The sequence below is a fragment of the Leptodactylus fuscus genome, chromosome 1 (assembly GCF_031893055.1).
Source record: "Leptodactylus fuscus isolate aLepFus1 chromosome 1, aLepFus1.hap2, whole genome shotgun sequence".
Lineage (NCBI taxonomy): Eukaryota > Metazoa > Chordata > Amphibia > Anura > Leptodactylidae > Leptodactylus > Leptodactylus fuscus.
In genome coordinates this window covers 97,002,421-97,028,680 of record NC_134265.1, presented here as the reverse complement: position 1 = coordinate 97,028,680, position 26,260 = coordinate 97,002,421, and the positions used below count along the sequence as shown (strand labels likewise).

At 42.4% G+C, this 26,260-nt stretch overlaps 1 protein-coding gene across 20 annotated transcripts in view; it reads left to right on the top strand.

Annotated features, from left to right (window-relative positions):
• Nucleotides 1-26,260, top strand: part of NCOR2 (nuclear receptor corepressor 2) — a 291,797-nt gene that overhangs the window by 27,754 nt on the left and 237,783 nt on the right. For 19 of the 20 annotated variants that reach the window (XM_075274570.1, XM_075274577.1, XM_075274586.1 and 16 more), the window contains exon 2: nt 23,000-23,059. The exons of the other annotated variant lie outside the window; for it this stretch is intronic. The gene's annotated coding sequence lies outside the window, so the exon portion shown is untranslated. The remainder of the gene's footprint in view (nt 1-22,999; nt 23,060-26,260) is intronic. 20 annotated transcript variants of the gene reach the window in all.

Below are 26,260 nucleotides of genomic sequence, written 5' to 3'. Positions count from 1 at the left end.
GAATGTGCACAAGGAAGAAACATCTTGTGAACACAACACACCATTTTCAAACCTCTAAATGGCAGGGGTCCTCGATGTCTGATTTCCTCTGATATGAATGATCTCCAATCAAAGGCAGCCACTGTCAAATCTTAGAGGCAGGCCCCTTACCTGCTCTTGCCTGACACCGCCCTCCTGACAGTACATAGCAAAGCAGTATATATATCGGGCCCTAGAATGAACCACATAAGTTGACCAGGAAGGGCAGAGGCTAGAGATAAAATTCCAATTGAGCTAGGATCTGAATTGTGGATATGAATATTGGTATCACATTAATTGCTTTTCTTTGGCACCTGAAGAACTCTTTTTATATGCAGGAACTTGCGTTGGGATTTAATTGTACCAGTGGTAAGCCAGTCAGCCCATGTCAGTTTTTCATCATTGTCCGTATGTTACATCTCTGAGCCTTTGCTCTGAATTATCGAGTGGTTACTCCGGAAACTGCTCCATTCAGCTAATCGTTCCAGAGACCATAGGCCCTCACCAATCAGCATCAATGTCCTATCTTGAGGATAGGCCATAAAAATCTTAACCTCAGACGAACCACAGCCATGCTCTTAACTCTGTTTCTACTAAGGTGGTGCTCTATTACAGAACGAAGAAATTGCTCAATTATCAAGTCAACTGCAGATTCCTCCCCTGGCTTGTGTCATGAAAGGCAATGTAAACTTTTTATATTCGTTACCCCAAATTTCTTATATTCACCCATGCTATTTAATTGATAAAAAGTAGTTTTATATTTGGAGGTACACTTAAAAAAAAAAAAGATAAATTGTAAAAGCTTTCATAGGACAAGTTGTGGGTATTTCTATCACTTCACATGTGTTTTTATAACTACCTTAATGGATGTCATTACATGAGTGGCTATCTATGTTCTCCGATATTAAGCCATACCACATGTGGGAGATGTACTGTGCGAGAGGAAGTAGAAAAAAATGAAACGTTAGGACAATAGTGATACACAATGACAGTGTGGTCTGAATAGTGTCTGGCATCCAGCAATGGACTCTGCCTCTATACTGTATTACCTTACCATCTATATAAAAGGATAATGGGCTCCAGGCTTCATTGTGTGGTTAGAGGTTTCTAACAACAGCTGTTGACTCATACTTTTATAGCATTATTCGTAGGGTACAAAAGCATACACCCTTAATAAATTGCAGGAAAGTTGTCAAAGTAGAAATATAATATTTTTTTTTTGTTGCTTTATAAGCTATTCTTAAGAGCTACTTATATGGTGTAGGCCCCTTGTCCCATTGATACATAAAAATGTATGTTCACGAAGTGTATTCTTGCTGGGGCTTTGGATGTGGTAATAAATACATGATTTGTTCTCATACGATGCTTTTCACACTCAAAGGTAACCCCATGAGGGTATGGTGCCCAGTGTGGACATGTCTGCACAATTTTCCAATGACTGTTTAAAAAGGGACATTGTTTGGATAGTTTCAGAAAGGGGGCAGTTCAGTTTGTGAAATACTGACCGTATGTTGGCTATATGATGCTAAATGTAAATGACACGGCAATCTGATACTTTCTGGGCACCCCCACAATTCTGTAACTCACTTCATAGATTAGGAAATAAGCAATTCCGGCACCTCCAAGAAAAGCAATATCCTAATGAATGGTAATGAAATTGATTCTTGATTCTACTCTTCTTTGGAGTGCCAGATTTGGCTATATGGCTGTGTGACCATGTCTGAAAAATACAGCTGACATACAGTCTGTGTATAACGGCTTAATACACCCCTAATGGATTATTGTTTGATAATGGCCACGTGGTACTGGGAATGTAGGAGTAATATCTGTGAGCCCCCTTCTTCAGCATTGGGTTTCTGACAAATCTATGAATTTGTTGCAGAAATAAACCTGGTTGGATGCTTTAAAATGTTTTCTTTAAAAAAAAAAAAAAAAGATACTAGGAAATCTGATATCAGACCAGCTACAATACAATACATATTTTATTGGCATATTTAACAAACCAGCTGTTTAGGGAAATTACCGTATATATTCGAGTATAAGCCGACCCGAGTATAAGCCGACCCCCCCCTAATTTTACCACAAAAAGCTGTGAAAACTTATTGACTCGAGTATAAGCCTAGGGGGGAAATGCAGCAGCTACTGGAAAATTTAAAAAATTAAAATGGTTGGAGTTTTTGGGTGCAGTAGGTTCTGGGAAAGGGGAGGGGGTGTTTTGGTTGTCTGTCTGTCCCTTCCCTGAGCTTGAGGACTGCTTCCCCCCCCCCCCCCCACTTGGAATTCAGTCTGGCTGAATACAGGGTATCTGCAGTGCTCCTATTAACCCCTTCCCGATGGAACAGGAGCACTGCAGATCCCCTATATTCAGTAGACCTGGCACTGTCAGACACAGGGATACCTAATGTGTATGTGTGTCACAGTCATTTTCTACTTTTGTGTCTATTCTAGGGAAAGGAGGGATTTAGAACTTTTAATTTTTGGTATTTTTTAAAAAGCTTTCTTTTCCCACTATTTTATTGGAGATTCTATACATTGATATTGCTGCTGGTCATAGACCTCCCCCCATTAAAAAAATAAATAAAAAATAATATATATATTTTTTTTGCTGACTTGAGTATAAGCCGAGGGGGGCTTTTTCAGCACAAAAACTGTGCTGAAAAATTCGGCTTATACTCGAGTATATACGGTAGATTATGTAAAGGTATGGTGTCCCATACAGTGCACTGTGCCTGGTGTGATATCAAGGTTTTCAGTGACAAACTTTCTACAACAAATATACCATGTGTAAATATATCCTATGGCAAGTGATAGTAAAGATCTTGGCCATAACATCTTGGAAACCTCTATATACTTTGTGTTCCTTACCTATGTATAAGCTCAGTATAGGAAACTTCACCACATACTACAAGTTAAAGCTTCCTGCTTAGGTACTTTTTTTTTCTCCCTTGCTCTCTGCAGGTTCCCATGAACACAATGAGCAGTAGACTTGATGGGCTTGGTATTACCTAAGCTGACCTTTTTGTTAAGTAGGTTTTTACCAGCTCATGTTATTATGAAGGAGGGTTATTCTGTTAATCTCCAAATACAGGGAGAGATGAAATAATGCGGCTTATCTGTCGAGGTATAAACAGCTGAGTATTTGCACGGTGTGACGATCCATTGTGTATTGTTCTAAGTCTTCAGACAATTTGTCATTCTGTCAGTCACACTCTTCCTTTTCGTAATCTGTTCTTGTCGTCTTCAGAAATGTTTTGCTAGAGAAGAGACTTTAAGCTACGACACCGTATTGGTAATGTAATGAATTTTCACAAGGATGAAGAAAATATTTAATAAAAAGAAGAGTAATTGTAAAGTAATTAGTAGCAAAAGACGGAAGCTTCGCTACCTGACAGCTAGTGACCCCTGGACTCTATGGGACCAAAGTCTGCCCCCTTGTTGAACTATAGAATTGTTCACTTATTATTCACTACTGGTGAGATGTCTGTCTTGGTAGATATAGATCTCTATTCAGAAGTATATTTTATTCTAACTTTATCTAATACTGTTCCTCTGTTATCCCTATTAGAATGTAATGAACAATTTGAGAATTTTTGTGTTACCAGTTGTGGACTGTTCCTGCACACTCTGCGGCTGGGTTCACACCAGCGTTGCCCTTCTGCACGGGGATTTCATTCCCCTCTCCTCATGAAAAATGTGGAGAGAAAAGCGTTGCAGGCAGCACTTTTCTTTCTTCATTTTTCGCCCTTTTTGGGCAGAAACCACACAAACCCCATTATGGTTTATGGGTTCCATGGGTAACCGGTTTGTTTTTTTTTTTAAAGCGGATTAGGTTTCAGTTCAGGGGGTCAGTATACCATATATGAAAGAAAGAGAACCTCTGTCATCTGCTCTATATAAACACAATCTCTCCTAATGGGAGCAATCTCACAGTTGAGTGGTGCAAGTGAATGCAAAAAGTGAGACTTGAATAGCCCTAAAGAGTTCTGAGGATGTTGGGAAGTGTATAGGAATGAAGTAATCTTTGGTTGAAGACCTGCCTGTCACAGTGAAAATTGAGATACCTGAACGTGTAATGTTTCCACCAAACTAACACCTCGGGGATAGGCCAGGAGGAAAAAGAGGGCTATCAACTAGAGGGATGTAGAGTTGATATTAAAATTTGTAACCTAAAGCTAAAACAGACTGTCTACCATGTTTGCAGCATATAACCGGTCTCTTTAGCAGTTGTTGGGAGTGGGTAAAAGGTTGATTGCGAAACACATAAGAGCTTGAAGCGAGTCCGGGGAAACCAGGATGGATTCTAAGGCTACCCACTGCAGGCACTCTTTGCAATTTTTCATAGATGCTGATTCTAGCACAGCTAGAAAGTTTTCTGAACAAAAATTTATTTGCCACACCCATTATGATATTTAGTCTGTCAGGTGGGTGGTCTCAGGTTTTCTGCTCCATTGTAGGACTGACTCTAGAGAGGACAGTTAGCATATTGAGTGCTGAAACTAACCGCACTGACTGCTCAGGAATGGGTGGGACTACAGAGAAAAATTCAACTCTGCCAGAATCCAAAATGTTGAACTTGCTGAACTTGAAGGTGGAGAAAGTTTCCTTCTTAATGAGCCATTTCAGGCTGGTGAGATCCAGATTGTATAATCTCTAGAGCTTTATGATCTGCTTTGTCTAAATGGTGGAGAATGAAAATAAATCACATGGGAATATATAATTTTATCAGGTCTTTTTACAACTTTACACGCAGCGCTATCTATACCACTGTTTTGGGCTCAGTTCACATCTGAGCCTGGTCTCCGTCCGGGGATTTCCGTTCCCCTCTCCTCATGAAAAATGTGGAGAGAAAAGCGCTGCAAGCAGTACTTTTCTCTCCACGTTTTTTCAACCTTTTCAGGCGGAAACCACGTGGACTCCATTATAATCTGGGGTCCTTGGGTTACCTAAGGTAACCACTTTATGTGGATTGGGTTTCCGTTCGGGGGGTCCGCTTAGAGAAACCCGTGCGCAGATGTGAACCAAGCTTTACATGTTTCTCTTTTCCTAACTATTTGACAACATGTAAATGTAAAAAATGAAGACACTATGTATAGAACACTTATCTGATATGCACTTGTCACAGCCTCTAAATAAACGTTCATTGTGCAATTTTTACGCTATGGCGTGTTACGAAATATTCGCTGTCATACAAGGTGAATGAACAAATGTTTGTTAGCATGATATGAACACTTGGTACATCTGTACAAGCCTAGGCTTACTAAACACTAACCCACAGTGGCAGTGTAAAAGCACCAAATGATCAATAATGGCCAATATATGAATTTAGTGAGCACATAAAAATAGTATTCTATGTAGACCATTGTCTTACTTTTTCAGTTTATTTCTATTCTAACTACAGATGAAGTTGTGTCCATATGGTAGGACTTGTATAACAGCGTCACAACTTTTTCAGCCAACAACCATTTGTCGATCTGAGCATTGAATCTCCACTTGGACTCTGTGCTTTCGCTCTCTATAGGGGCCTACTAGCCACCATTTCTAGTAGCTATAATAGATTTTCCTTTTTGAAGTTCCATATTTAGATTCTATAAATGTTAAGGGGAGCAGGAATATCTAGCCATGTGAATGAAGTCTGAGTCTGCCTGTGGTTACAGAACGCTTTCTATGCCGCCACTATACGATGGGCTTTAAGTGAAGCATCCAGTGTCTGCTAGCTGGTTTCTAGAAACTGCTCTGTAATCTTACTGATTGGGGTTACACCGTGAAAGCTTCATATTGTCCCTGCAGGAGAGCTATTTCTACACATTACAGTGTGCTCAGCCATGAGAAATCTCTATTACAGAAAGATTTAGGCCAGTGCTTGCATGTCATCAAAGAAGCAGAGACGTTCCTTAAACCTCTTCGTCTCCATTCACATACAAAGTGTAGTAATTGAACAGGTTAAAAGTCTTGGTATTAACGGTTTGTAATTGTTATTAAATTGATTGACATGTTGTGCAAGTCGTGAAAATTACACGTGAGCCGGAGACGCTGGCTACTTTCTTATAGCTGATTTAGCAGAAATCCAGTATTGGGCTTTATTCACACAATATTGTATGTCACCTGATTTTCATGGATGTCTCATTGACTTTTAGCCTGAGTGTTCCTTGGAAAAACAGCAAAAAAAATAGGACATGCCCTATTTTTTTTGACTGGCCACTTTTATGACCTGTTAAAACAGACAAGTGAATAGGCCCATAGCCTCGCCTTGTTTTCAAAATTGTCTTTGTGACTAAGACCTTAGATGGGTTATCTCATATAGACAGCCCTGTTTACAATGAACCTGGCGTTTGATGATCCACTAATGGGTCGTCAGGGCAAGTTATAATACAGCAATATAGTGTGTCAGGATCTGGGGGTGCTGGGTGGTTGTCATTGACACAGACTCCAAGGTAAAAGTCCAATTGTTGAGTTTTAGTCACTCCAAATACATATTGGTATATGCAGCACAGAAGAGAAACACAAAATAAACACCTGCCCATCTGGGCTTTAACTAAACAGAAATTGGTTACCTCACCTAGAATAGACACAAGTTCAGACAGTCCAGATTGTCTCCAGCAGCAGAAGCCTCCCTTGTGGCTTTTCCAGCCACGCTCTGCCGTAGTCTGCTAGAAGAGCAGACCTGAGTCCGCTGGGTTCCTGCAGGAGCGTCCACAAGGTGTGGACTTGGATCCTATGATAAATCGGTAGTGTCTGTAGTACAACAGATCCAGCAATATTTCCTTAAGGACATGGTGTAATCGTGAGCAAGAGCAGTAGCCACTAAAATAGGTAGCGGTAATATTGCTTGTCAATAACCAGTTTATATTGCTAATGTATTTCCATGCACAGTAGAAAGTGAATATATTACGTCACATACAATGTCTAATGCTGAAATGGGACATATGTCGTGTTCTAGTGCACTATTATATTGACCGTGGGAGCCAAGGACCTTCAGGCAAGGTTTAGACAACGATTTTGTCCATGACTTCTGTTGTGCAACCAAAGATTGTCTTGTTACCCTGTGATTCCTTTGCTAATGTTAGTGGATGGAGTCACATTGCACCCATCCCCCCCTCCCCCAGTGTACTCCAGCCATGATTTGTAGTTGCTAAAGAATTTTTTTTTATTTGACTAGAGGACAAAATTGCGGCACCCTCAGTCGCAGTGCGACTTTATCTACTAACGTTATTGAAAGACATTACGGTTTATGACTATGCTGATACAGATTATATATACAATATTTATTAGTTTTAAAAGCTTCATGATCATGCAATCGTAAATGCACATACTGGTTTCCATAATGACCAGTATATACAAGCAGTATTGGAACAGTCATTCCAGGGATGATGGTCAGCTTGAAATGTGCGCTGATCAACTTAAAATGGCAAGTAGATTGTCTAGAATGCCTTTAAGCAAGGCAATGATCTGTATTGAGCAGTTGTACTAATGGCCACAAGGATTGTTGGTGTACCTGTTTTCCATGATTGTGGGTAGCTCTTCGCCTGCCAGGGAGATACCAGGTGCTGCTGCTGATGATCACACATCATTTATACATGCCATCAGCTGACAAACAAGCCTTTGCTTGGCCCAGTATGAACAAGGCAATGATCGTGAACAAACTTTACAAATCCCTGTTACTGATAATTGGATCAATAAAAGGGCCATGAAAAGGGGATTTTAAGCAGTTATCCACCTTTCTAATACTGATGGCCTGCACTTACGATAGACTCCTACAGATCTTATATTGATGGCCTGACAGAAACCCCCCCTGCAGATCAGCTATTTTGCGACCATGTAGCTCTCATTGTGCAGCTGCTTGCTTGCTTGGCCTAGCATGTTTAGGTACTGCAGCTGTGTTCCATCGAAGCCTGTAGGACAGCAAAATTATGCAGTATGAGCCCCACATATGCGTGAATAGCCTTTAAAAAGGATATTCAGGCACCACTAATCTTATTTTAAACCCCCGTTTTAAAATAAAACTATAAAAACATATATGTAAATCATACCTATTGTGGGCGGTGATGCACGATCCAACATCATCTTCTGGCATGCCTTCCTCTTCTTTCTTCTTCTTTTGGCGATGCCGTCCGGTCCTGGCTCTTCCCCGGCTTCATCTCCTCGTCTTCTGGTGGTTCAAATCCGGCTAGTACGCGCTGCCATTGAGAAAAATGGCGCTGGTGTGTGCACAGTAGTTCAAGAGGGGGCACTACTGCGCACGCGCCGGAGTTGAACCAATAGGATTTGAACTGCCGGAAGAAGATGACGATGAAGCTGGGGGAAGAGCCAGGATCGGAGGGCATCGCCTAAAGAAGAAGAAATGAGGTAGGCGTGCCAGAAGATGTCGGACCGTGGATCACAGCCCAGTGTGCATGCTAAGATAAGATTTACATATATGTTTTTATAGTTTTATTTTAAAACGGGAGGGGGGTTTAAAATAGCATTAGCAGTGCCTGAATGGCCTTTTTAAAGGCTATTCACGCATATGTGGGGCTCATACAGCATCATTTTGCTGATAGAGCCCCTTTAAACCCATTGGTATTCTTGGTATGGTGAATGAACCGCATGTGTTCCAGGATTTACCAGAAGCCGTCCTTTCCTGGAAGGGGTGTCAGCTGTCAAACTCTCACAGATCTAATATTGATGGCCTATCCTAAAGATAGAAGATAGGCTGTTAATATTAGAAAGGTTGATAACCCCTTTATGCTAAGTCTTCTTGCTACAGTAATTCGTTTGTCTTAGATTTTGTTGCAAATTTTTTTTTTTTTTTTTTTTTTTTCAAATATCCAAACAGAGGGAATGGGAAATATAGATGAAGCGCTTATACTTGTCCCTTCTGCTAAATGGAAGGGGGGGGGGGGGGGGGGGAAAGCGTGCATCAAAATTTGTAACCCAAAAATTCACTTTATAGATTCTGAAAGTCTTTGACAGTTTTTGCTGCTGTGTGAAACCGTCACATACAACTACTGCATGTGAACACTGTCCATATCTCTGCTGTTTGTCTATAAATGTTTGAGACTTTTTTTTTTTTTTTTCCTTGGGTTCTTTGGAGTTAACCAGTGTCAAGGAAACTATAAGCCGGGGAAATGATTGCTTTAGGGGCATTCACACTTGCACCTCTGTCTGCCCTTTGTCATTCTGCCGAAAGGCCAAGAAAAACTGCACGGGGGACGGCCAGTTTAGAAACCCATTCATTTCAATGTGTTTTTTTTTTTTTTTTTAAAAGCAGGCCGCTGGTGTCCATATGGAGCCTCTCCGCTGTAAAACGCTTTGTAGCTAGTCAGAAATATCTTTAGGTGTAATTCTGCACTCTGTTGCAGATTTTGCTGCAGTTTTTGAAGCCTAAGTTCTGAGTAGATTGAGCATAAGGGAGAAGTATAAGCCCTTTGTTTCTAATTCCCTTTACTTTTGTAGCCACTGCTGGGTTTGGTTTAAAGCAGCAAAGTCTTCAACAAAAAAAAAAAAAAAGCATCATCTTCACGATGTGGAGCCTTAGCCTTTGGCCATTGCACTCCCGCAGAAACAGCCAAAAATCGACAGAAAAATTGCATTGCTGGGAAAAAATATCTGTTGCAAACTGTAATCCTTCAATATACAGACTCTGCTGTTTATTAGCTTTATTATATTCTAACTTTTTTATCCTCACTATGACTTGTGGTGCTATTTTTAGTGTTGAGGGGGTGCTATTATAAATTGGCTCTTATTCTCTTATTATCACCTAAGTACCCCCTGCAGTCTAGCACATTAAGACATGAAGACCCAGGGCAGCCATAAATACCCACTGTAGCTTGAATTATTAAATCCTACGTCAGGAATACTAGAGATGCATAATAAAGCATTGAGATCCATCAACAGACGTTATTCTGCTTTCTTATGGCTTCCTGTTAGAAAAATAGTTAATATGTTTCACAAATCAGCTGAATGTTAGTTCATATAGGCAGTGATGGTGGGTTAGTCATTGCTAGGTAGAGGTTCACTTTAGCTAGATTCCAGAAAGAAAGCCCCCTATCTATCCCCTTTATTAAATGACTCTTGAATAAGTTTTATAACGCTGTGTCTAGACAGACTGTTATAAAGCATGTCACTTTCTGATAAAGCAATGAGCAGTTGGCAGCGACCGCACTAGGAGCATAGGTGAGATGTGATAATGGCTACTATTAGTGAGCCACTTCCTTTTAGTACTATGAAAGCCATTGCTGATTAGACCAGTCTCACTGCAAGCTTTGCCACAAGGAACTTCTGTTTCAACACCGGATATTGTGATGCGCTGCCTCTTTGGCATGTGGCGCACCTTGTGCTTGTGTCTTATGCGTTACTCTGTTTTTCTAGCAATTGTCATATTTTATCCTTGAAAACCTCTCCAATCCTTCCTCCTTGTGTTGTGCCGATATATGTAATTATTTGTGAATATTTCGGTGCATGGAAAAAGATCTTGCAGATGTATTGGAAGTATTATTATTACAGCTCATGCATACATACATTTTTATTTTCAACGTTCTGTCCATTTTCATTTATTTCTATTTATGAATAGATCCATTAAAGTCTACGGGCAATGTGCACATTAGCTATTCAATGAGGGTGCCCAAGGTTAAGCTCTTTATAACCTATCCTCAGCGTTTGCCATAAATATTTGTTTGGTGGGTTAACCGCTTCCCCCAACTCCACTCCACCCCACCCCTACTGGCCAAATCGGCTATAAAGACCTGCTTCTATCTGGCGCATGTCCTATACTCTATACAGGACTGAAAAAGGACCCATCCCCTATATAGCGATTTATGCAGCTCAGTACTGGCAGTTTGGCAGTAGACTGCTGTACAGGGGACTGAGCTTTCTGCTTTCAGCCCTGCATAGTGTATAGAACATGTTCTGAAAGCAGCTGAGTTGTCCAGGGGCTGACTGTTGGCCCTGCGCGATCAGGGTATTCATACCCTGTTCCCCCGAAAGTAAGACATAGCAGAGGTTTTGTTGCATTGCCTAATATAAGGCACCCCCCAAAAGTAAGACATCCCCCAATAATAATCTTTCTGCGCAAAGATTGTATGAAGAAAAATATTGCAGCCGGCTGAACACTGTGCGCGATGTTACCTGTGCACAGGTATGCCGACTGCTGACGCCGCTGCGATACATTGTATCCATTGTTCCTGCTGCTGTGGGATGAGCTGGGAGATGCCCGCTGTGCAAACACTAAGCATCGTATGTGGCGGGTGTTCCATTCTCCCAGCTCAACCCACAGCAGCAGGAACAGTGGATACAACGTACGGTATCTCAGCAGAGGCAGCAGCCGGCTTTCTTGTGCACACGGAACATCGCACACAGCGTTCAGCCGGCTGCAATGTTTTTCTTCATACAGTCTATGCGCAGTAAGCATATCTCAGTGTAGCACAGTGGTGGCAGCAGCACACAAAAATAAAATAAGACTTCCCCTGAAAATAAGACATAGCATATCCTTAGGACCGACATTTAATATAAGATACTGACTTATTTTCGGGGAAACACAGTAGCTTATCCTGAGGATAGGCCTAGATCAATGAAAAACTGAGAAAATGTGGATATTAATGGGGTGTTCAAATGTAGGAACTTGATGCTGAATTAGGAAAAGAGTGCCACTGTATTTTTGCTGTCATTGAGCAGCTATCTGAAAAAAAAAAAAAAGTCAGAAAAAAAATCCGCTTTCGAGTGAAATTTGAGGTGCATTCGAAAGGTCGTATTCCGATTATGAAATGCTGGATTGCTTGTGTATGTTCTGTGAATCTGTCTTAAAAGGGAAGATTTAGAGAGAAGAAACAGACTTTTGTAATTGAGGAACACTAAAGGTAGAAAATAACGAAAAAACTTTCCAACAATTCCTGTGAAATGTTTTTTTTTTTCCTTGTGCCCCTATAAATTGATCACCTCCATCTCCTTCTCAACCTTCTGCTCTGTCTCCAAGGCGTCATACTGATGGCCTATCCCATGGCTTGGTTATCTATAACATATCACTGAGGTCCGGCACCAATAACCCCCATTCTTCGGCTGTTTTCAGCACAGTATATGCCTTTGAACTTGAAGATCTCTGTGTCTCAGAAGATGGGTAAATACTGACGCAGTCCTGTAGACTTGATGAACGTTGTAATACTTAGGAGAGAGGCACAGATAGAAAGCTGACCTTCCTTTATGACATATCTGCATTTTAATAAAACCAGAGGTATATTCTACCGCAGTCTCGCAGCCAAAACCCTGAAGTCCAGAGTTCAGCCTGGTACAAGATTTATCTCTGTCAGTATTATTTATGATGCAGACAAATAAATGGGTACAATGTGTTTTGTAGTGCTGAAACCTGTAAGAACTTCTTGATATGCAGACACTGCAGCAGAATGTGAATCACACCGGGGGACACTGAGAAGCTTTGCTGTAATGTATAATGCCAAGTGAGAGCTGGAAATAATTCATTGGATTTCAGCAGTAGAATGGAAAGCTTTACTGCTCACGACAGAGCACCCAGGGGACATTGCAAAGCGACTGCCTGTGCAAACACTCTGTACCTGTTTAGAGAGTTTCTGTTCACACAAAATCCACTTTTTTATGATGGAAAAATCCAAGTAGATAGTTGCTTGCAGGGTGAAGGACTTTAAGAGTTCACATGCTTTTAAAGACTAGATAATGTTTATCTAGGGTGCAGTCAAAATATTGCATGCTGACCTATAGCCTTGCTGAGTGTGAACAGGTATGAATGGCTTACAGAGGGTCCATTGATCTCTATGACTAAGTAGGTTCTGGCGAATCATTGAAAGGGGTCGTCTAGAAGGCAGCTTTAGCTGAAAATGAAATAAAAAAAAAATATATAAATAAATATATATATTTTTTAAAACTTTATCTCTTGTGTACATCTGCCTGATTCCTTCCCATAAAATCTTGCAAACTGCTTACAAAGATATAAAATAACAAAAGGAGTGATACAGACTTTACTAAGCCCCTGTCACTTGTCTGCAAACTATCTCCCTGGTCCCACACCATAGTCTTAGGCTACGCCAGGTCATCACTGCGGCCCGGTCCTCTAGCTGTAGTGCTGAGCTGTCTACACCATTGTGGTCAGTGATATGCTGCAGTGGTCACATGTCATGTCGATATGTTTTTAATGGAACCTGATAAACCGACTATATGAGAGAACAAGGAAACTTCTGCACACCAGTGACAGGCTATTGGGGAGGATGTCGCTACTTCTGCTGTTTTTTATCATTGCATGTTTGTTATTTTCTACCTGCTCAGGAGGCTGAGGGCCTTCGGAGTCCAGGGGACACTTCTTAGGGCCTTCTTCAACTCTGTGGTTGCCTCAGCCATCTTTTTCGGTGTGGCCTGCTGGGGAAGCAGTATATCAACCAGGGACAGAAATAGACTTGACAGGCTGATCAGGAGGGCCAGCTCTGTCCTGGGGAGCCCCTTGGACCCAGTACAGGTGGTGGGTGACAGAAGGATACTGTCTGTGGTGACCTCCATGCGGGAGAACAAATCCCACCCCATGTATGGGACCCTGATGGGACTTGGCAGCACTGTAAGCGACCGTCTGCTTCACCCCAAGTGTGAGAAGGAGCGCTATCGCAGGTCCTTCCTTCCAACCGCGACCAGGCTGTATAATCTACATCAGACCAAGCGAAAATCACTCCGCACAGTGAACTAATGATTATGAGGATGACCATGAGGTCTTCCTCTTTCTCTTCTGTTTTTCCTTAGCTGCCATGGACTCCTACTATATCTTCTCTTCTCAGCTTATCTGTGTCTACATCTGTAATATATTACTCTGTATTATCCTGTATCTGTATTACTATGCTGCTGTAACCACTGAAATTTCCCCAAGGTGGGACTATTAAAGGGTTATCTATTAAAAGGATTATCTTATTTTTAGAAGCAGTGGAAAGCATACTTGTCACTTCACTCAAATCCTGAAAAAGCAAAGGCTTGTTGCTTTCACACTACTCATTTCAGTCATTGGGTGCAGATTTACTAAGCCCCTGTGCCAGGGGCTATAAACCTCTTGCAAGCATTAGGTTTGCGAGTGTGGGTTTTTTGTTTTTGTTTTTTTTTTCATCTTGTCTCTTTTATGCCCCTTAAAGGGGGCTTTGGTGAGGGTGGGCTGTGGGCATTGTTTATCATTTATGCCAGTTTTTAGCTGTAAATCATGCCTGAAATCTATAGCAGCTGGGAGTTTGCCGTGGTTTCAGTTAGGCACATGACCTGGTGGTGGATACGGCAGGTTTATCGGGTGCTTTCTAAAACCACATGCTCCACGATTAAGTTCTTCTGTCACTATTGGCAGCCATGACTGTATATCGCTGTTATTTCTATCTGATGGAACATCTACTGCTTTTCATTCAAAACATGCTTAGAAAATTGGACCGTTCCCTACTGTTGCATAAGGCATTGGCTTCGCAACTCCATCTCTGCGAAGAATCCTTCATAAATGTCAGTCAGAAACAGTAGAGATCCTCAAATTCATGAAAAAGCTAGTGAGGGAGTTTCTATGACAGTAAATATGTAAGAAACTATGCATGAAATTAATTTCTAGAATATTTTTATAAAATATGTATGTATATATATTGGTGGGTGTGTGAGAGAGATCTATTTTATATTATTCTGTATATAAATATTATAGTGTGTGCGTATAATATATTTTCATTTTGGAGTCTGTAACTCTTCTGTGACTCTGACCTCATCCAAAATCATCCCCGACTCTGACGCCACACCGTTGGATGAAAGGGTAACCGATTTCTCATAACTGAAGTAAAGGATCTTTGCAAGACCAGAGAGGTCTTAAGGCAATGTGGAGGAATCTCCATGCAGAACTAAAGACTCCAGTATTACATGAAGTACTATGCGTTCTTGTTAATAATGTAGCAGATGTAACGTCTAGAAACGCTGAGCTGTGTAAAGGTCTCGCTGTAAAAGGAAGTTAGAGCAATTATTCTTTGGTAAATAAGTGGGAAGTGCAAGTTCTCTCGTAACGTGGGTTCACTTCCTGATTTAATGCCGGAGTCTGTGACAGAATTGGGCCTGCCTCGTGAGCGCACAGATGTCAGGAGTCTCACAACGGAAGTCTGCGCCTCTATTAAACTGTACTGCAACAATGCACTGGAAACTTGTTGAAAATTGTACATGAACTTGACCAAGTGTAACAGAAAGCAAGAAAATGCATATAGAGTGTGCCTAAGCGAAGGGAACTTAAAACCTTGGAAAACCTGCTTCTACAGTTATTTCCTTATGTTCTAGATTTGGGGTGACATTTGTAGAACAAAGTTGTAGATCACAAAAATCTTGAGGTGGCCTCAGCGGAGGCTTTCTTATGTTCCCCATTATATATATATATATAAAAAAAAAAGAATGTACTCCTTTAGAATTTTAGGACTCCATGCTGTTCCATTCCTCTCTTGTTCATCCTGGCAATTTATGCATAAATTGACAGTTTGTTGCTTTCACAGTCACTGCCCAGTCAGTGATGACACTGACCGAGACACTGCCCCCTCCTGGTGACTCTCAGCTGTAGACGTATTCATGAATTTCAAGGAGGAATAACTGAGAAACAGCATAATCTGAAATACCAGGAAATGGTGCTCTAGAATTGGAATCCTATGAGACACACTTTTCCATTAGCGGGTAGTGGCGATGTTTGCACCCTCTGCTGTGCTTGCAGTTTTGGCTGGAAATGTCACTTTCTAACATGTCTTATACTTTACTGCTCCTGTCTCTTCTGAGACTCCATACTATAGCCTATACTATATAGCCCATAATTTAATGGAAATTTTAGGATTCACTGCAAAATAGATAATGGTGTGAATATTCTCTATGGATCCTGTAAAAACTGGCAGTGTGAACAAAGCCTAATCCTTTTGATCACATTTTCATGCATATTAATTCTAGATTAAGGAGTATTGCAAGAGCTGAAAACAAAGCAAAGTACTAAGAAATGAAGAGAAATGCGTCAGTCATGGCATAGCTGGGTCCTGTTCATTTTGCTCACTTACATGTGGCCGAGTCGTCCAGTAAGATCAGCTTCATATCCAAATGGCTTTTGTGTTTTTACTCGCTGCAGCTTTTTGTGATGTACAAACGAGCTACAATTTGATATATCTGACTCATCTATAATATCACTGTTCCCATATCGTTTGCATATGCATTAAATGTTTTTGGGATAATTTCCCTTTTAGTATGAGAGCTTTTGTGATCTGTGACTGAGAAGTGAAATCTAGTGGGTGGAGCGGAGACTGACATGAGATTACTGCTGACTCATGTGGGGTGAAATGTCTTTCTCAGTCTTTGTAAGTGAGCAGCGGAGAAGCAGAAAGAAACCCTTTCATGAGTGCAGAGATGTGTGGGAGCAGCTTTATTGGGCTGAGGCACGCAGACTGATTTCATCTGATCCCCCATGTAGTAAACTCTCTATTCACATTTCACATCCATCTTTGGCCTACACAGAAGCGAGTGTAGCGGCTGTTTAAAGGGAACCTGCCCTCAGTATTTCCTAACAATGCTACTGACTATGATGTCTAAGAGTCTGCTAAGATTATGCACAAGAGTTACTGGAAAATTTGGAGGGCCATGTAGATAGATGTATAGTGGGCCATTACCATTAAGACACATCCGTGTGCATACATTATGTACAGAAGACATAAAATTTATCTCATTTTAAAAGCACTAGATCACAAAAAATGGTTTAAAATATATATAGTGTGTGTGTGTGTGTGTGTGTGTGTGTGTGTGTGTGTATGTATATATGTGTGTGTGTGTGTGTATGTATGTATATATATATATATATATATATATATATATATATATATATATATATATATATTAGTATATTATCCTATCCTACTAATATTATAAATGTGAAAGTTTGTGTATTTGGATGTTTGTTCTCTAGTCACGCCTAAACTACCGAATGTATATACGTGAAATTTTGCATATACTTACCTTGGGTCCCAGAATGAAACATAGGCTACTTTGTAGATCCCTACGCTGCCGGTTTTCATGGAAAATTACGCCGATGTTCGCTCCGTTGTCTGCTTGAGGACCTGAGATGACGTCATCCTAGGCCCTTAAGAAGAAACCGGATTGGCTTGCGCTGCAGTGTGGGCGGAGCTATTGGTCTTACAGCAATCTAAAGAAGATGGCGGCGCTCACTCGCTGGGGCGAGGACCACGCTTACAGCCTCAGTTTCCAGCCGCACGCCCAGTGTATCGGCTATGGCTTTCCTGTCACTACGCTGGGACACTGCCGTTTTCATCCGCGCTTGTACCAGGAGGTGGGTGACGAGGAAGGAGGGGTAGGGAGGGGGGCTGTGGAAACTGTGTGAGAGGGGGTCCGGGAGAGGAAGCCGGGGGAACCGCGGAAGGGGATGCCGTGTTAGGACTGGGTGCAAAGGGGAAAAAAGGGGACGCGAAAGAGAGGGCCAGGGGGTTCCGGGGGACAGGAGGCCGGGGAAGTGGGGGTAGAAAGGGGGGGGGGCACGTGAGGCGGAGAGTTGGGAACGGGGGCCTCTGTGGGAGGGGGGCCCTGAGGTAGGTATATGCGCCGCGGGGTAGGGAGGGGGGTTCCATGTGAAAGGGGGGGGGGGGAAGTTGGAGGTGGTTGTTAAGGCCGAGGGGGGGCCAAGTGGTGGGTGCAGGTGCAGCTACTGGGTGTGGCGGGAGGGGGGTTGGCCTAGGGCTGGCATACCATAACCGGCGTCAATTGCCTACATGTACGGAGTACAACGCCAACGCTGACACGCGGACGAAGTCGTGGGCAGATGCTAGTATATAATATAAATTTGTTCCTGTCATAGTACAAATACATGCCTAAATTTCCCACAGACCTTTTAGTCTAGGCCGTACACAACAGATCATGGCAGACAGCAGAAAATAAAAATGTTTTGCTCTGACCAACTTTAGTTAATGGTTGGCGGCTAATGGGACAGACTGTCTAAAATCTGCCACCTCCAGCAGTCTAAAATCTATTATGTATGTCCAACTCTAGACGTTCGGGTTGGGGCTGTAGCAGTTTACAGCTCGTGTGGCTCTAGGCACAGAGCCTAAATACACCCCTCAGTTATGATTCTCTAATTTCTGAACAATTCTAACAAACAATTGCCATTACTGATGTAGGAGAAAGTTAGAGCTGGATTAATTTTATCTTTGATCATCTGCAGGGTGATGGTTAAATGTTAATGCTGCTTGTTTTAGGGTCTGTGGTTTAGGCTTAGGCCCAGTTGGTGAATACAAGGTGCACTGCACTGCAACAAAATCTCAAATCTGTACACATACAGATTTCTGTACAAGTCTCTGTACATGGACGAGACTTGGGCTAAGGCCCCACATAGTGTCTGGCAGCAAAAAAGTGCTGCGGGAAAAACCACAGCTGCAACGCAAGACTATTATTATTACTACAACTAACTTTTGCAATGTTTGCTGCCAGACGTTTTTGGCTTCTTGGTTTCCTAGAACAACCAAGCCCCCATCCTACTGATCACTGCCCCTAAAATACTATACTGCAATGAAAGTCAGTGCCTTCCAGTAAAAGATGGTGCCCTATAGCTAATGGTGTCAAACACATGGGACAAAACTGTCTAATAGTTAGTGCAAACTTAGGCTATGCAGTTTCAACTTGCACCAGATCTATCATAGTGCCAATGATGGATGATGCATTTTTTTTACTTAGTGTTTGACAAAGTGCCTAACTTGTGGTGCCTTTTGGCACGATTCTGTATCTTTAAATCCTGCACAATTTATAATACACCCTGCACAAAACTGTAAATAAAGGTGGTGTAAGGCATGTATGCCCCTTTATTTTGGGTAAATTACACCAGATTTCTGACACATTTTTAGTAGTAAATCTGTCCTATAGTGCCTAATTTCTAATTGTATCATGTAGTGCCCCCTAAATGGCACACAGAGCATGTCACCTGCAATAACTAGAGGCCAGCATCAATACTTATGTTTGTTCCAATAAGAAGTCCAGCCCCACCTCATGCTGACTAACACAATGACATAATTGCATGAGTCAGCAAGGAACAGCATAGACAGCCACATGGGCTGCTGACTGGGAGAACCCAACAGCCTATGCAATAAATGAAAGCACAGAGGGCAGCACGGTGGCTCTTTGGTTAGCACTGTAGCCTTGCAGTGCTGGAGTCCGGGGTTCAAATCCTGCCAAGGACAACATCTGCAAGGAGTTTTGTTTGTTCTCTCCATGTTTGCGTGGCTTTCCTCCCACATTCCAAAAACTTACTGATAGCGGGAAGAAAAAAACCCCAAAACACAGAGCAGCACACAATTTTCTTGCATCTCTTATTAGTGACCACCAGTCCTTGTCAAAGGGCCGCTAGATTTTTATTATTAATTTATTTATTAATTTCCACCATGCTGCCCAGGCACTGGACGTCCGGTACTCGGGGGCAAGATGTGACCCTGATGGAGGTTTTAGGGATGATGAAATATTCTTTACCTCATAATTTATGACTGTCACTTGAAGAAAAAGTAAACCGTGTTGTTTGTTTTGCAAGAGTACGGTACTTCCCTAAAATACTTACGATTCCTGAGAACAGTACTAAGGAACTAATTAGAGATGAGCGAACAGTGTTCTATCGAACACATGTTCGATCGGATATCAGGGTGTTCGCCATGTTCGAATCGAATCGAACACCGCGTGGTAAAGTGCGCCAAAATTCGATTCCCCTCCCACCTTCCCTGGCGCCTTTTTTGCACCAATAACAGCGCAGGGGAGGTGGGACAGGAACTACGACACCGGGGGCATTGAAAAAAATTGGAAAAAGTCATTGGCTGCCGAAATCAGGTGACCTCCATTTTAGACGAATAGTGGATTTCAAATCCGGGTCATATGAGAATGTGAACTTTGTGACTATGAGACAGGGATAGCTGTACAGGCAGGGATAGCTAGGGATAACCTTTATTTAGGGGGGAATGTTATTAAAAATAACTTTTTGGGGCTCTATCGGGTGTGTAATTGTGATTTTTGTGAGATAAACTTTTTCCCATAGGGATGCATTGGCCAGCGCTGATTGGCCGAATTCCGTACTCTGGCCAATCAGTGCTGCCCAATGCATTCTATTAGCTTGATGAAGCAGAGTGTGCACAAGGGTTCAAGCGCACCCTCGGCTCTGCTACATCAGAGACGAGGGTGCGCTTGAACCCTTGTGCACACTCTGCTTCATCAAGCTAATAGAATGCATTGGCCAGCGCTGATTGCCCAATGCATTCTATTAGCCCGATGAAGTAGAGCTGAATGTGTGTGCTAAGCACACACATTCAGCACTGCTTCATCACGCCAATACAATGCATTAGCCAGTGCTGATTGGCCAGAGTACGGAATTCGGCCAATCAGCGCTGGCTCTGCTGGAGGAGGCGGAGTCTAAGATCGCTCCACACCAGTCTCCATTCAGGTCCGACCTTAGACTCCGCCTCCTCCAGCAGAGCCAGCGCTGATTGGCCGAATTCCGTACTCTGGCCAATCAGCACTGGCTAATGCATTGTATTGGCGTGATGAAGCAGTGCTGAATGTGTGTGCTTAGCACACACATTCAGCTCTACTTCATCGGGCTAATAGAATGCATTGGCCAGCGCTGATTGGCCGAATTCCGTACTCTGGCCAATCAGCACTGGCTAATGCATTGTATTGGCGTGATGAAGCAGTGCTGAATGTGTGTGCTTAGCACACACATTCAGCTCTACTTCATCGGGCTAATAGAATGCATTGGCCAATCAGCGCTGGCCAATGCATTCTATTAGCGTGAACTGAGTTTGCACAGGGGTTCTAGTGCACCCTCGGCTCTGCTACATCAGATTGCTACATCTGATGTAGCAGTGCCGAGTGTGCATCAGATGTGTAGTTGAGCAGAAATGGCTCAGCACTGCTAAGTCTCTGCATTCGTATAGGAATGCATTGGCCAGCCTTCGGCCAATCAGCGCTGGCTCTGCCGGAGGAGGCGGAGTCTAAGGTCGGACCTGAATGGAGACTGGTGTGGAGCGATCTTAGACTCCGCCTCCTCCAGCAGAGCCAGCGCTGATTGGCCGAATTCCGTACTCTGGCCAATCAGCACTGGCTAATGCATTGTATTGGCGTGATGAAGCAGTGCTGAATGTGTGTGCTTAGCACACACATTCAGCTCTACTTCATCGGGCTAATAGAATGCATTGGCCAATCAGCGCTGGCCAATGCATTCTATTAGCGTGAACTGAGTTTGCACAGGGGTTCTAGTGCACCCTCGGCTCTGCTACATCAGATTGCTACATCTGATGTAGCAGTGCCGAGTGTGCATCAGATGTGTAGTTGAGCAGAAATGGCTCAGCACTGCTAAGTCTCTGCATTCGTATAGGAATGCATTGGCCAGCCTTCGGCCAATCAGCGCTGGCTCTGCCGGAGGAGGCGGAGTCTAAGGTCGGACCTGAATGGAGACTGGTGTGGAGCGATCTTAGACTCCGCCTCCTCCAGCAGAGCCAGCGCTGATTGGCCGAATTCCGTACTCTGGCCAATCAGCACTGGCTAATGCATTGTATTGGCGTGATGAAGCAGTGCTGAATGTGTGTGCTTAGCACACACATTCAGCTCTAATTCATCGGGCTAATAGAATGCATTGGCCAATCAGCGCTGGCCAATGCATTCTATTAGCGTGAACTGAGTTTGCACAGGGGTTCTAGTGCACCCTCGGCTCTGCTACATCAGATTGCTACATCTGATGTAGCAGTGCCGAGTGTGCATCAGATGTGTAGTTGAGCAGAAATGGCTCAGCACTGCTAAGTCTCTGCATTCGTATAGGAATGCATTGGCCAGCCTTCGGCCAATCAGCGCTGGCTCTGCCGGAGGAGGCGGAGTCTAAGGTCGGACCTGAATGGAGACTGGTGTGGAGCGATCTTAGACTCCGCCTCCTCCAGCAGAGCCAGCGCTGATTGGTCGAGTTCCGTACTCTGGCCAATCAGCACTGGCCAATGCATTTCTATGGGGAAAAGTTAGCTTGCGAAAATCGCAAACTGACAGGGATTTCCATTAAATAAAGTGACTTTTATGCCCCCAGACATGCTTCCCCTGCTGTCCCAGTGTCATTCCAGGGTGTTGGTATCATTTCCTGGGGTGTCATAGTGGACTTGGTGACCCTCCAGACACGAATTTGGGTTTCCCCCTTAACGAGTTTATGTTCCCCATAGACTATAATGGGGTTCGAAACCCATTCGAACACTCGAACAGTGAGCGGCTGTTCGAATCGAATTTCGAACCTCGAACATTTTAGTGTTCGCTCATCTCTAGAACTAATATAAATATTCTATTGAGAGAGCGAGTAGTAAAGTGAGAAGTTCTGTCTTCCTTTTTGAAGGATGCTTGAAGAAACCTCATGTTGTGATTCTCTAGTGCTACATTTCTGAGCTCCAATAATTGCTGTCTTTGCACCTTTCTTGGGATCCTCGGAGCCTACCTATGTAGACAGGGGTGATCTGACGGGAGAAGTCATTAGGGATGTTCTTGATAACTGCCGATGGGTGGGTTGTATTTTACTCTGCTTGAGAGTCTGTCTGGCACCAAGCCCCATGGAGTTCACTTGCTACAGCTATTGAGAAATCCAAGAACATTTTATTAACCAGTTAATATATAACTTGTGGTTCAGAAGCTTAGGGCATACCATGTACAATACAGATTCTAAGGCTGGCGGCAACGGTGACCCATGTGAGGCTTCAGTTGATGACATCTTGCTTCTGTATACTCGTCCTTTGGGTTGCAGAGTTTCAGGCAGGATGTGGTCCCAGGCTGGGGTTTACTACCTTCGCTGTGGGATTGGGGTTTTTTAGCTTGTGTTTCCGGTGATTATTTATTCTTCTTCTTCTTGTCTGGATTAACAGAACATTGCAATTTTGATTATTGGTTTGAGATTACATACCATTTTATAATGTCTGGTTAGATGATATGTTACATGTTCACTGTGAACACGCTCTTCTTATATTTTCCTTTTCAGATCACTTTTGTGTCCATCAAAATGGCCCAGCAGAGCAGTGTGTAGTGACGGTGCTCAATGGTAGGTGCAATATATTTATATTTTACTTAATATTTTGACTTCATCCTTTGATGCCCCATGAAAATAAAGGAGTATGGTTGTGCTTGGATGCCTAGAGAAAGAACGCAGCGACAATGTCAACAGATAAGCACTTTCTCCATTCACACAGTAGTTGTACTCATATAATACAGGACAACAGTGATTTTTGCGGTCTTGAAATTCAGTTCCCAAGCATACATCAGTATAGCAGTTAATGTATAATATGTAGATACATACAATGCATATTTATATTAGAGAGGTATTCATGCATGCAAGTCATTCAGAGAATGCTTCTTAATAAACAATTGTTTGCTTAGAAATGACCACCCCAGAATTGCTGTAAAAAGTGATCTTCTAGGATGGCGCTCTTCTCAAAGATGGTTAATATGGAAACTCCATCACAGAAAATGTGGTCTGGGTATGGGGTTGGTCTTTTGGAGTGGTTTTATTGTACATCATCAATATCTCTAAGACTCCAGCCACATTACTTTTTTTTTTTTTTTTTTTACATCTGTTTAGCAGATTAATTTACCAAATGCAAAATAAATAAAACAGATATTATATATACAAATGAGATCATTTTTTCATTTCTGATGGACACAAATGTATGGTTTACTCTGTTTGCATCACTTTTTGCGTCTGTTAAAAATTGCAATGTGTTAGATCCGAGTTGGACAATTATGACCTAATTAAAAATTGTGATTTAATCAAGGATTTTACCTCAATTACAATTAATGGTGCTTATTTTAAAGTATGTGTTAGGCAAACATCTCAAGATTCTTCTCAGAAGATTGGCCCTGTGGTTTCAATAAGACCGAACATGTCCTGAAACTGCTATTAATATATTCTGGGGCCTTTTCAGACCCCAGAGTCTAATAAGCAGGTGGCCCAAGAGAGGTGATTAAATATAAACAATGTTACTCACCTCTCCTGATCTGTGGCGCATCTCCCTGTTTTCTTCAGCATTTCTGCCTGACGTCACGGACTGCTGAAGCCTGTGATTTGGCCTTGCAGTCTCTGACGTTAGACAGAAGAGTGGAAGGGAAGAGGGAGCCGAGCTGTGCCCAGGAGAAGTGAGGAACACTTCTTATGTTTGCTCACGTGCCATGGGCCATCTGCTTATTATACGCTGGGGTACGAAGAGATCTCAGAGTTCGATTGCAGTGTGTTTAGACGTGTCTGGTCTGAACAAAACTATTAAAACTGAATGAAAATAACCGTCAGACAAAATCATGTTGGTTATCTGGGTTGAGTAGTTCTAGTAATAAGTAAACTGGAGCTGCGGAGCCAACAGGTTCGGGCCAGCATGGAGGAGGTGCACTGCTTGGGTCTAGACACCTTCTACACATGAATGCAGTGTATAAACATTACTCTATTTATCTTTGATTCCCACAAAGGGCCATAGTAGTTCATGTGATAGGGAACTGACCCAAGCTTGCCAGTGCAATGTCGAATTAACCTGTAGTAAACCTGTTCAGACAGTTGTCTAATATTCATATTTCCACATTACCCTGCAATATGCGTTCACAGCATTAGCATACCCTATGGTCAGCCATTTCCGCCAGTGAAGATCCAGTGTGTCTTTGGCCAGCTTTAGTTGTAGAGGCCGCATTTCAGTCTCCCCACTTGCCTCCACCCCCACATACACTTCTTTTAGTTTACACCTAAAGCTTGCCCCAAGCTGTTGTTCAATCATGTGTTGTCAAAAACCACGTGCTATTCTATACAGATGCTGATGCTAACCAACTGGTGGAATATTTTTTTGATGAAGGCTAAAGATTTTGCAACACATTTGGGGCTTAGTTGACTCCTAAAATGAATATTTTTCAATTGTAGTATACAAGATACTGTGGGATCTCTAAGGGTCAGTTAACATGGCTGAAAATGAATAAAGGAAATTCCTCTTCATTTTCCGCCGCTGACTTTTTCACGCAGCTAGCCGCGGGGGATGCTAATTCTGTTGCAGCATCCCGCTCCTGATTAAGCCTGGAAGAATGGGACTAAGGAGTCTCGAGCCACAGAATCCTCTGCAAGATTGAGCAGGATCCTTCTTTTTCCGTGTCCTGCTGTGATCTCTGCCTTCCATTGAAAAAAATGGGAGGAGGATTTAGGAGGAATCTGCTCCGGACTCGGGGGTGGAATCCACCCCCAAATCTGCGGCAATTCCTCCGTGTGAACAGACCCTTTAATGTTTCAGTAAGGTATAGAGAAAATGCTGCACATTTAACAATGCTTTTATAAATAGAAGTGTTAATAGTTTATTTTCTCAGTTCACAAAATGCAAAGTGAATAAACAAAAGAAAAATCTTAATCAAACCAATATTTAGGGCAACCACCATTTGTTGGAAGAGTCCTGGAAGTGATGATATGGCTGTCACAGACCTCTAATCGCAACATCATCCAGTCTGTCTGGGATTAAATAAGAAAACAGAAAGATTTGAGGGATCCTATAGCCACAGAAAAATTGTGCTGTTCCAAGATGACCACAACATCCTCCCTTCTGTGTTCCATTAAAAACTGTGTGCAAGTGTACCTAGAAGAACTGATGCAACGCAAAGAGTGGTCGGACCAAATATTGATGATTTCATTTCTTTTTCTTTCACGCTGAATTTTTTTTTTTAACGATAACTTTTAACTCTTCTATTTTTGAAAGAATTTTTGCTTTGAAGCCTTTTCCCCACACCTGCCCAAAACTTGTGCACAGTACTGTTTATCCAAGGAATACAGTGGCGGTGACTCCAGGTGAACACTGAACGTACAGTTTTCCCCAGGATTATGCTTGTCCTTGCTGCTCTTTCTAATTAGTGTCTGTGTGAATTGCGCCTACTAAAAGTATTAGTTTTACGTTTTGGTTAAGTGTCTTGTTTCTCTTTGCTGTGTCTGCTCGGCGATGACATGATGGAGTAATGGTGACAGATGACGCCTGACGGCTGTGATAATCCGTATGAACAGCCGGCTTACTGTAGACACCACTGTCTCCCTTCAAGGTTGCACAGTACTTCTTCCTCTCATCTCAATGCTGTTATTTATAAATCCCATAACAAGTCCAAGCAGTAGAGAAAGTAGGTTACACATAGGAGGACTGATAATTAGAGGTGATTGAAGAGACACAGCTATTAAAAGTCCTAAGTAGTTTTTCGACTCCTAGAGGCATCTGGAAAGCTGCCACTGTTACCATGGTAA